The following is a 12,698-nucleotide window of genomic DNA, read 5'->3' as shown; positions in this document are numbered from 1 at the left end:
ATCGCAGCTGCTGTCTGGAGGGTCAACACAAAAGTAGTCCTTGAGAATTTGAAAATAAGTGGGGGGAAATGATACTGAAGGTGAGAGACATAAAAGGAATGGCCCACGGAACAGTATTTGCCTAGGACAATAAGTAGTTGGGGCTAAAAAGGAACAAAGAAACTATGGTTAAGGGGGGGTCTTTGACATCCATTTTTACATGTAGAGTTGAAGATGCCTATCATCTAGGCAACCCTTTTCTTCATATATATGGGATCTTATTTGATAAACTAGTAAGAGAAACTAGTAAGCCTTGCAAACAGATTCACTAACCCTTGGGACCGCTAGATATAATTTGATCCATACTCAAGATATGGCTAAAGACAAAACTACAAAATTATGCCACACTGTAATGTGTTTAAACGTAGTAAAATACTTTTAAAATATCCTTGCTGGATTGGAGTGGCTGTGAACCTTGCTTCAAGTCTAGTTTAGCACCATATCAGGTAAAAACATAAAATCTGAAATCAGCAGGTCATTAGTTGACGATCTTGCATCCATATCATCTGGATTGTGTAACAGCTAAAGACCAAAATTTGGATTATTTTACAGTTTCTTTAGCAAAATTAAGTGGTAAAGCCATGGGCAGGAGTGTACCACTTCAGGCTACAGATATGGGGTTGTGTATTTGAGTGTTATAATACAGCACATTCTCCAGGTGAGATATCACTTTGCAAATTGAAAAATCTCCTCCATTTAAGAGTTTAGATAATACTTTTTGGGGGGAAACATGGAAACATTTTTTAAAAGTCTCACTATAGGGCTGCCATCCCCCTTTCCCGCACAAGGACAGGGATTTTCCCAGTTCCCATTGCTCAGCACTACTTACAAGAAGTTATTACCATAGAGTTCCTGTCAATTCCTAGAACTATCAGGAAGTTCTTACAATAGTGGTTCTGGTGATTCCTAGAGCTACCCTTTGTCACTTCCGGGTTGCTCTAGGAATCACCAGGAACTCTATGGTAAGAACTTTCAGTAAGTAGACAAGGCTTTCTTTTTAATTTTTCTCCCTGGATGCTGCCCCCGACAACCATCCTGCAGGTTGCCCTAACATATGAAGACTAATAATGCTGAAATGTTAAAGTGTTAATATATCGAAATAGGTCTCCGTTTACTTTAGCAACAGATTCTTCTACAGAATATTAAGGGTGAAAACGTCAAAGTGTGGTTGGATCACATTACATGTTTGGAGTTCCATGTAGCTCCAAATCTGGTTGGAAGAGTGGCACTGGGAAAGAGCATTTAACCTTTACTACAAAGTCTCAAAGCAATTCACACAGACAAACACCAAAGATGCTGCTAGCCGTATTAAGGGAAAATAGAGTATTGACTCCCAGAGTTTAGAAGCAGTGTTGCCTTTACTCTTTTCAAGGCAACCCATTACATAAAGTGATCATCTCACTCACCAGCATGCCTATGATGCAGAGCAAACAAAGAGGTTTAAATTTGTTCTAACAGCATAGTCTAATTCTTGATCCATCCCACACCCTGACACAAAACCAGTTTATGATACAGCTTCTGAAAGTAAAAAAAAATCCTGTTAGGCACACCTTAGCAATTGGGAGTGGCCAAAGGCATTTCATATATTAAATACTGTTCTATTTGTTTATGATAGAGGAAATTTACCATCCATGTTGGACCACCTCCATAGAATCCACAGAGGGAAAAATATAAAAACATTTGGATTTCTGTCCAAACCAACTGGCGAACAATCTTTATTCAACATATAGACTGGGATCCAAAGAGCTCTGTGTGCAAGTGAAGCAACTTTTGTATGCACTTGGGCTCAGTGCAAGAGAGAGATTCTGCCCCCCTTTTCCTTCTGCCCCCCCATGCAGTTTTGTATCATCCGCCAATCAAGAGCAGATTGTTAAGGGCATAATGGGATGCCATGGGAAGAGAAGCCTGGGACATCCGGAGAGCATGTGCAGAACACTGTTCGTGCCCTTTGGATTTCAGCCAATATAGTTTTTCTGACTCCTTATGCAGCCTCCAAATCCAAGATTTCAACATCATGGCCAGCACAGCATTGCAGTCAAAAGAGACTTTGCTGTACTTTCACAGCAACAATAGATAGTTGTCATGTGCATACGTATATAATCTGGGAGTCAGTCAACCATCACTAACCTGGTTATAAATGCAAACCCTCTTGCCCTCACACCTTCATCAACCTCTGATAAAAATTAGCCAAAATATATAGTATTCTGTGATGTAGAAAAAGGTGATGGCATTGACTTAATACCTTCCCACTATCTGGTTTCTCAATTTTTCATTTTTCTATTTTCTACTATCTATATTCCACTGAAATCACACTGTATACTAGTTTAAATAAAAGATCTTTATACAATATGGAAAAAAATCCAGTAAATCCTTCCAAGGTACTTGACCTTATATATGACCCCAAATGGTGAGGTAAACTATAAAAAAGGAGATTTTCTATGGGTGTACATCTACATACTTTGTGACAAGATTTTGCAGGTACATTAGACTTTTAAAGTCAGCTTTACAGTTATATTAGTCATGATTAAGTGGAAAAAAAAGGGTTTCTTCCTAAAATGTTTAATATCTCATGCTAGTACAAACCCTTTCCAAAGTAGTTTTTGGAAGAATATTAGTAAAGCAGAAATGGGGGTCATATAAATTAAAGTCTCTACCCAACTGCATAAGAAAACATGGGTGTTTGCACCATTTTTCCAAATAAGATGTGTTTTATTATGGGTAATGCTTAAAATAGTCCAGCCAGTAATTAAAGTGTTTTATTGTGGTCATTTGATAGCATCAACTACTCAGAGAAGTACTGAACATGAAATGATAAGGAAACATCTTATCCTCAAACAAAATGTATGTTTCCTTTTAATTACTGTGTTACGAATTGTATACTGAAGGCCGAAGGACATTTGATAATGTTCATCTTAAACTTTTCATTAAACTAGAGAAATTTAAATTCTACCTTTTTGTGCACTCTGACATTTTTGTCTGGCATTTTCATTAATTTTGCGATATACATAAATGTAGCTGAAATGTTAGCTGATCAATACTTTGTCTCTCTCTTGTAGCACTAGAGTGCATTTCCCTGAAGACCATACAGCAGTACAGGAATTAAGTGTGTAAAATATCAAATGTTAATGTTAAACACAGCCGCATTTGCTGTATAACAACGGAAAAGGCTAAAACAATTCAAAATGGACAAATGGTACCACAAATTATCCACAATCATATTTAAAGATTAAAGTGTGCCTAGTAAAATAATTCATTGACTCATGTTGAAGTGTGTCCTTTTACTGATGGCTTACGTGTCCAATTATTTTCCTGCTCATTACAGTAAGATGTGACAGTGCACAAAAGAGATTGCATACACACCCTCCTCCCCTGCCCCGCACCCCCCTGCACCCCCTGACATCCACAAGTGCACAAAAGTCTGGTCAAAAGCCTGAAGAAAATTAAACCCGATTTATAAGACATTTCAGTTTTTACATTAGGTTATTCCAAAGACAATCCTTGCCACTCTTGCATGGGACATGATGGCCATACATTTGGTGTTCATAAAAACATCCTCTATCAATCTGTGCCTGTTAAAATTCCATAGCATTAAAGCAAAATGCTTTATTTTAACAAGAAACAAGGGCACTTAGGTATGAAACAGGATAACAGTAGGACATATAGGATGACAGAACACTGTTATAAATAAAATATTCACGTTGTTTTTTATTTATTGTATGTTTTAACATTAGAAAGATACTGCAAATAGTAGGGGACAACAGCACTAAATAAATTAGTTGCTTTTCAGTGCTACAGCAAGAGGACATCAGTTATTTAAATTTCATGCACTGTGTATATTAAGAGGCTATTTATATTCTATGTCTCCCTAATAATCAAAATATACTCATTTAGTCTACAACCCTTCACAGACACTTAGGGCTGCAGAACTGTGTGAAGAACTGCCATCTGATGTTGCAGTCCTCTAGCTTTGATGCATTCCCAAGAAAAACACTTACCTGTAACTGTTGTTCATCTGGTGGTCTTCTATGCAGGCACACATTGGGACTGCGCAGGCGCAGGCCAGCCACGGATAAGATTTGTCAGCGTCAGCAAAATCGAAAGTGAGAGCGCTCCCCCTCCCCTGGGTCATGTAGCCTTCCAGCCCAGTCACATGACCAGGGAGAGGGGCGCTCTCCCCTCCAGTTCCCCAACCTGCCGCCACAGAACCCACTCATGTGTCTAGAGGAAGGTCCCACAGCGGGGAAGGAGGGAGGGATGTGTGCCTGCATAGAAGAGCACCAGATGAACAACAGTTACAGGTAAGTGAAACTCTGTTTTTCATCTGCATGGCTTCTATGCAGTCCCACACTGGGAGAATAGCAAGCTCGCTTACCAGGATGGTGGGTGTGGGACCGTCACCTAAATAAAAACTGCAAGACGGCACGTCCCACTGCTGTCTCTCGAGACGAGTCAACGTCGACCGCATAGTGTTTCATGAATGTAGAAAGGGTCGACCACGTCGCCACACGACAGATGTCTCGAAGGTCGATCTTAGACGAGAAGGAGATGGAGGAAGCATAAGCTCTGGTGGAGTGTGCTTTGATCATGTCTGGACATTCCACATGTGCTCGCTCATAGGACAACCTAATGGCTGAGGTAACCCACCTGGATAAGGTCTGCAGGGCAGCCCGGTGACCCTTGTGGTGGCCACTAAAGCAAATAAAGATGTTATAATCCACTCTGAAGCCTGCGGTTCTTTGAAAATAAAAAAGGAGGGCCCTCTGCACATCTAGAGAGTGTAGCACCCTTTCTGCATCAGAGGAAGGGTTTGGAAAAAATACAGGCAAAACAATGTCCTGGGATAGGTGGAACAAGGACACTACCTTGGGTAAAAAGGAAAGCTTAGGTTTCAACACTACCCTGTCAGCGTGAAACTTGGTAAATGGCAGGGCATGGCAAAGGGCTGCCAGATCACTTACTCTCCTGGCCGAGGTAATGGCGACCAAAAAGGCTGCCTAATAGGACAAAAGGGAAATTTCACAAGTGGCCAAAGGTTCAAAAGGGTGTTTTGTCAACTGGGACAACACCAAGGATAAGTCCATTGTGGAACAGGTGGTGACACCAGAGGATATAGAGTGATAAGGCCCCGTAAAAATGTCTTTGAGTGTGAATGTGAAAAAACGGAAAAAGGGTCCAAGTCAACATGAAAGGCCGATATAGCGGCCAAGTGTACTTTAATGGAGGAATTGGAAAGTCCAACATCTTTTAAACAAATTAGATAGTCGAAGACAAATGACAGGGCATTTAACTGGGGACAAACCCTTGTCAGCAGCCCACAGGGAAAAACGTCTCCATTTAGCATCGTAGGAACACCTAGTGGATGGCTTAAGGAAGTGCATGAGCACCTGAGCCAGCCTTTCTGACCACAACTGGATCCTCCATGCAGCCAGGTTGACCCTGGGGGGAATGTGGGGGGACACCTCTTGGAGGAACGAGTACTCCCCCTGAGCTAGGGACATAAGTGTTGTGAACCAGGGTCTCCTGGGCCAAAATGGTGCTACCAGGATGCAGTTTGTCCTGTCTGTCTTGACCTTGGCTAGAACCCTGCCCAGTAAGGAGAAGGGAGAGAATACGTAGAAGAGGGCGTTTGACCAGGTCATTTGGAATACGTCCCCCATGGAACCTGGGCACGCTCCCACCCAGGAGCAAAACTGAGGGCACACAGAGTTGTGCTGGGTTGCGAACAGGTCTATTGGGGGGTGCCCCATTTGAGGAAGAGGTAACGTAGACACTGTGGGTCTAAGGTGAGCTCGTGGATGTCGTCTGGCCAACGGCTCAGCATGTCTGCGAGAGTATTGCTCATCCCTGTGATATGAATCGCGGTGAGATCGGCGCCATGAGCTATGGCCCATTCCCAGACCGCGATGGCCTCTTTGCAGAGCGAGAAGGACCCTCTGCCGCCTTGTTTGTTGACGTAATGCTGGGCGGTTGAGCTGTCTGTGGCGACCTGAATACATCAGCTCTCCAGGACTCCTGCAAAGGAACAGAGAGCAAGCCTGATAGCACGGAGCTCCAAAAGGTTGATGTGCAATGTAGACTCGTAAGGAGACCATACACCATGGGCCCTAAGATCCATACAGTGAGCGCCCCATCCCGACAAGGAGGCGTCAGTGAAAACATGGACCTGGGGAGTAGGAGTTTGAAAGGGAACCCCATCCAAAAGGTTATCCTCCAAGGACCACCATTTTAGGGAGGCAATGACTGATCTAGGGATAGACAGTCTCTTATATTGAAGGTCACCATTCAGGTGAAAGGCTCGGAGGAACCAGGTTTGCAAGGGACACATTTGCAAGCGAGCAAAGGCCACTACAGCAGTAGTGGAAGCCATAAGGCCCAAGAGCTTTTGAATTTTGTGGGCTGTCTGAAATCTTTTTTTAGAAAACCGAGTAACCAGCTTATGGATGGAGCGTATTCTCTGAATTGGGAGATAAGCTCTAGCTGAGACCGAATCTAGGCATGCACCAATGAAATCTATGGCTTTAGAAGGCGTCAACTGAGACTTCTTATAGTTGACCATGAGCCCCAAGTCGGTTAGGACAGAAAGTACTAGTTCAACATGACTGGCAAGAGCATGGTCTGAATTACCGACTATCAACCAGTCATCTAGATATGGGAAAATGACACAGCCTTCCAGGGCCAGGTGTGCCACCACCACCGCTAAACACTTGGTGAAAGTGCGTGGTACCATAGAGAGGCCGAAGGGCAAGAACGTATATTCGTAATGTTTCCCATTATATAGAAACCTCAGGTAACGCCTGCAATCATTATGGATCGCAATGTGAAAATATGCGTCTCGTAAATCCAAAACAACAAACCACATGTGCTCATCTAACAGTGGTAGGACCTCGGGTAATGAAAGCTTACGAAATTTCTTGACCTTAACAAAGTCGTTAACCCCTCTCAGGTCCAGAATAGGGCGTTTCCCCCTTTTTTTGTCAACCAGGAAGAACCGGGAGTAGTACCCTTGCCCTCAATCCTCAGGAGGTACCTCTTGGACTGCCCCCTTTTTAGGACCTCCTGAAGGAGTAGGGCAGGAGCCGGTGATGCAGAGAAATCCGGAAGGAGGTAGGGAGGCAGTGTTTCAAATTCAATAAAATAACCAGCTTTTATTATTTTAAGCACCCAACCATCATTAGTAATTGAACACCAACTGTGGTAATAACTGGACAGCCGGTCTGCAAAGGACACAGAAACATGTAGTCATGCTTGTTTAGGTTTGGCAGGGCAGTTAGGCGATTGCCTGGGACCCTTTCTGAACCTGGATCTGCCGGAAAACTTCCTATCCTGTTGAGGATTTTGGAAGGAGGGGCAGAACTGTGAGTGTTGTTGGAAGGCCCCAGAGTATCTGTAGGGACGAGATGGCTGGTTGGCTTGCCTGCCAAAGTATCGAGGCTTATAAGCCGGTGCCGCCGGGGCTATGCCCAAGGATTTAGCATTATTCTTATTCTTTTTAAGGCCGTCAAGGAAGGCATCCGTCTGGTCGCTAAAGAGCAACGTACCCTCAAAGGGAAGATCCTCGATACGTGCCCGCATATCATAAGGAAGGGCAGACTGCCTAAGCCATGCATGCCTGCAAAGCACTACAGAGGATGCCATGGCTTTGCTAGATGAGTCAGCTACATGTTGTGATGCGAGTTGTTGCCTAGCCAGGGTCATGCCTTCGCTTTGGACAGCTTTGGCTGATGGGCATTGATCCTCTGGCAGGGCACTAATCTGGGGTGTGTTACATTCCCAGAGAGCATACTGGTATCTAACCATAATGGCTGTAAAATCAGAGATGCGCAGAGTGAGGGCACTGGAAGTATAGACCTTCCTGGCCAAGGCGTCTATCTTTCGACCCTCCCTGTCTTGGGGTGAAGAGACCCCGACCTGTATTTGCCCGGGAGGGCCTCCACTACCATGGAATTTGGGGGAGGATGAAGGTACAAGAAATCACTGCCTTCACGGTGGATTTTATAGAGGTTCTCAACCCTCTTTGAGGAGGAAGGAACCGAAGCCGGTTTGGCCCAATTAGAGTTGACCATCTCTAGGATACTTTTCACCATAGGGAGGGCCACAGGACCTGCCTCAGGGGAATGAAGGATGTCCATAATGGAATCAACCGGTCCAGAGTCATCTGGATGGAAATCTATATGCAGGGCCTTAGCCATGTGAATCAACTGCTCTGCATACAATCGCACGTCTCTCTGAGGGGAGGCTGCCTTAGTGTCCCCCACAAGTTCCTCAGGTGAGGGTTGTGAAGTACAGGATTCCGAATCAGAGTCCTGCGTTGCCATGGCTTCGGACTTGGAGTGGACCAGTTCCTTTAACACCAATGGAGACCTTGGAGGAATCTCCAGAAGGGGTTCTTGCCTTGGCTGCATGCGTTCTGGAGAGACTTCTCGGTGCCGATGGTCGGTACCGTGATAGTGCCGATGCGAAGGTCGGTGCCTGCAGCAACAGGGCAAATGACTCCTACGGCCCCGGGAGTGCGAGATGAGCGGCTGTAGCGGTTCCGTCCACGGAGCTGAGACCTCGAATAGGACGTCAACGATGCAGTCGAGCTGGAACGGCAGCGAGAGTGCTGGTGCTGGTAATGATGGTGCCATGAGTTGGACTGGCTTCGAGAAGTTGAGCGGTAGGATCTCGACCAACGCCGGTGGAAGGATGGACAGTAAGATCTCGAGCGGCGCCGACGTGAGTTTGACTGGCGTCGACGGTGAGACCTCGAGTGGTGCCGAGAAGATCCCGATTTACAAGAGGAGGAACGGTGCCTAGACCGAGAATGGCTCCGGGGTTTGGAACGACTCCGAAACACTCATTGGGACCCAGAATGGTGATGCGAGCCCGATCCCTGGTGAGAGCCGGACCCAGATGAAACTTGGGCAACCGCAGGAGCGCTGATTTCTCCGCCAGTCAGGGTGAGAGGGTTTGGCATTGTCGACACAGCTCCAGTCTTGGACTCCTTGCCGGCTTCAGTGTACGGCAGTGGCTTGTGTGGAAACGGAGGAACCACGTCCTTATATAGCTCCATAAGGAACTGAGTCGGGAGCTGTTCAACATCCTGGGGCCCGCTCTGAACCGGAGCAGAGGGGGTAGCCAGGGACTGATGTGAAGGCGTGTCCTCCAAAACAATCGTCGGTGCCGACTGATGCGTGGAGATGTCTACAACGACGGACAGCAGGCGCAACGGAGACTTTGACCGCGACTGGTACCGTGATGACCTGGATGAGGCTCGGTGTCGGGGGGACAGGTACCAAGGCGATTCTGAATGCGATCATTGCTGAAGTGAACCGCGGGATGGTGTTCGGTGCCGAGGAGATCCCGAGGGAGATTTTTGGGGGCCGCGTTCCATGACGGGGGCAAGGAATTTGGCCGGCTTAATGATGTTCTTAGTCACCTTAGAAGATTTAGTGGAGGACTTGTCCCACTTTTTTGACGTACCTCTGCTCTCCGTTGGTGTCCCCCGACGAGGAATTTTCTCCGTGGGTTCCGTTGAAGTGGACGCGCGTGCCTCAAGACCAGCTGGCCTTTTGGAAGTCCCCTCACCGGCACTTGGGTGAAGCGACTCTGCATAGAGATGGGATATGAGGCGATCTGTCCAGAGCCTTAGTGCCCTTGCAAGAGCTTAGAGCAGCTCTTGCAGGCGGAAGGGATATGCCCTTTCCCCAGGCAGAGAAGGCAATCCTTGTGGAAATCAGAACTCGCCATTTTTGTACCGCAAGTACAGCAAGTTTTGTAAAGCAGAGCCTTTTTTGACTCCATTATCAAAGCCGAAGCTAAGACACATTCTCTCTCCGTGGCAGCAGAAAGAGAACTGGAGGGGAGAACGCCCCTCCCCCTGGTCATGTGACTGTTTGGGCGGGTAGGCTACATGACCCAGGGGAGGGGGAGTGCTCTCACTTTCAATTTTGCTGAAGCTGACAAATCTTATCCATGTCTGGCCTGTGCCTACGCAGCCCCAATGTGTGCCTGCATAGAAGCCACGCAGATGAACTTCTGGTTTCGGTGACATGCACAGTGGACAAATGTACACAAAACTGCAATTATTAAAAAAACATATGTTCTGTGGTCCTCTGACACCATTCAAAATTGTTGAGGCCTCAAAAAAGACAAAGCTTAAGCAAAAACACTTATAAGGAGGAAAGTGTCACCCATAACTGCTTTGACTCCATTGAATAAATCTGCTCAATTTGTTGTTCAACATACTGCAGAATATAATGATGAAGTTTAAGTTTTAAAAAGTGGTTTGTAAATGAACTCTTTCAAAAGATACCCTAAACTAGGGGTGTCAAACATAAGGCCTGTGGACTGGATCAGGCCCCTTGAGAGCTCTTATGTGGCCCGAAAGCCAGCCGAGGCAGCCACCCCCTCCAGTCCCAATGTGGGCTGGCGAGGCATGGCCCAGCCTGACCAAAAGACATTTATGCCATATCCGGCCCTCGTAACAAATGAATTTGACACCCCTGCCCTAAACCTTCAGTTGCCTCCTATCATGCTGCCCAACCCATGTATGATATCAGAATCAAGAGTAGCCAGATGGGCTATGTCATCATTGTATGCAATGCAAAACTGTGACTGTATTCTGCATTGGTCAGACCTCACTTGGAATACTGTGTCCAGTTTTGGGCTCCACAATTTAAGAAGGATGTTGACAAGTTGAAGCATGTCCAGAGGAGAGTGACCAGAATGGTCAAAGGTCTGGAATCTATGCCCTATGAGGAGAGACTTAAGGAGCTGGGTTTGTTTAGTCTGGAGAAGAGAAGGTTAAGAGGTGACATGATAGCCATGTTTAAATATTTGAAGGGATGCCATGTTAATGAGGGAACTAGCTTGTTGTCTGTTGCTTCAGAGACTAGGACACGGAGTAATGGATTTAAACTAAGAGAAAAGCGATTCCACCTAAATATTAGGAAGAACTTTCTGACGGTAAGGACGGTTCGACAGTGGAATGCGCTGCCTTGGGGGGGGGGGGTCCCCGTCTTTAAAGGTCTTTAAGCAGAGGTTGGATGGCCATCTGTCAGGAGCGCTTTGACTGTGGGATCCTGCATGACAGGGGGTTGGACTGGAAGGCCCTTGTGGTCTCTTCCAACCTTGTGTGATTTTTTTCGTGATTTGTGACATCACAGAGAATTACATAATGGCTTCCAAAAAAGATTGATGAGGCATGGAAATCAGATAACAAATATGAGATTTTTATTAAGGGGATATGTTTGTGTGTATGTGTTTGTATTCATGGCATTGAGGGCACTCAGATTGTCGATTTTAATAGAATACTGTCTGGGAATACACACTGTCCTGCATGTTCATTAAAGCCTTGGCACAAATCAGGCCCCACAAGAAACGACTCCCAGATCCTCGATAGGATTTCAAAGGCTTCCGGTTTAGCCAAATACAGTTAAAAATAAGATCAAGTACCTAATTTTATTTTCTTTCAAAGCAGAATTGCAATCTACAGTGCGGTCAGCAGCCCAGGTGCAGCATTTAAGGAAACCAGTGACAGCCTCAGAATACTTCCAAAGTTCTGAAAATGTATTCATCAACTGCCTCAACAAAATCAAAAAGAATTTCTTGAAACATCTCACAGAATGGGTTACTACATCAATATGTTTGTTGGTTTGGGGTTTCCATGATCGAGTTCAAGAAAAGTTTCTCTTTCTTTTATATCTCTTTAAACTAAGTGAGTGATTTTATTTACTTTACAGCTCACCTTTCTCACTTGAGACTCAAGGTGGATTTCAGAATAAGTAGAATAAACAGAAGAAGTGTGTTTGCTTCTTCTGTATGGTTATTATCTATGTCACTCCAGGACTCAGGGGACCACATGGGAAGAAATGATGACATGGTTGTCCCATTGCCTTTCCTAGACAACACTGACAGAGCATTACATCAGAGGCCCGGCCCATGTGTGAGAATCAATCACACAGTAAGAACAATGCCATCCTTATAACTTATACCTAAGCTTGTTGTAAATTTGATATCTTTTCTTAATCTCCAAAACTTGCATTTTGTAAATCCCTACTTTGTCAGGACTTGTAGAATGCCACTGCCATATATCTCAGACTGTAAAATCAGGCATTGTCGATTTAAACAAGCTGCTGACCTTAATGGCCTATGGATTCATTTCTTAATGCTTCTCTCTGGAGCAGTGACACTTCCCAACAGTGGCAAGAAAGTTTAGTTGATGTAGTTTTTCATGGAAACTAAATTAAACGACTATCATAAGAAACAACAGAACCTATGATGGTCTCATTTGTTGAGACACAAATTGTGAGATAAATAAATGATACACTGGGAAAACATTGGTCCTAGAAGCTGCAGCAATTTGAAGGAGGCAATATCTTATACCAAAAAGGTGACTTATTACAATTTGTATCAGACAATGAAGCTCGTAGGAAAGAACTGGGTTGCATCACTCTTCTGGGTGCCAAATGGATCAGGGTACTTTCATCTTGAACATTGCTGATGCACATCTAGAAAGGGCTGAGAGGCCTCAGTCTACCAGTCTCTTATTGGTTATTCATTTCAGTCTTTAGGACCAACTTTTCTTCCTTACAAAGTTCTGGCAATGAACTTCTCTAATCTAATTTATTAAAATGTATTTTATAATTACTAAGAGAACTACATAATTAGTTTTGAAT

General features: G+C 44.9%; 1 protein-coding gene across 4 annotated transcripts in view; it reads right to left on the bottom strand.

Annotated features, from left to right (window-relative positions):
* The window catches only part of MCTP1 (multiple C2 and transmembrane domain containing 1), a 190,668-nt gene that overhangs the window by 96,055 nt on the left and 81,915 nt on the right, over nt 1–12,698 (bottom strand). The gene's annotated exons all lie outside the window — the stretch shown is intronic.

Source organism: Euleptes europaea, chromosome 4 (genome assembly GCF_029931775.1).
Source record: "Euleptes europaea isolate rEulEur1 chromosome 4, rEulEur1.hap1, whole genome shotgun sequence".
In the NCBI taxonomy this organism is placed as follows: Eukaryota; Metazoa; Chordata; class Lepidosauria; order Squamata; family Sphaerodactylidae; genus Euleptes; species Euleptes europaea.
The sequence above is the reverse complement of the archived record's forward strand: the minus strand, read 5'-3'. Positions and strand labels throughout refer to the sequence as shown.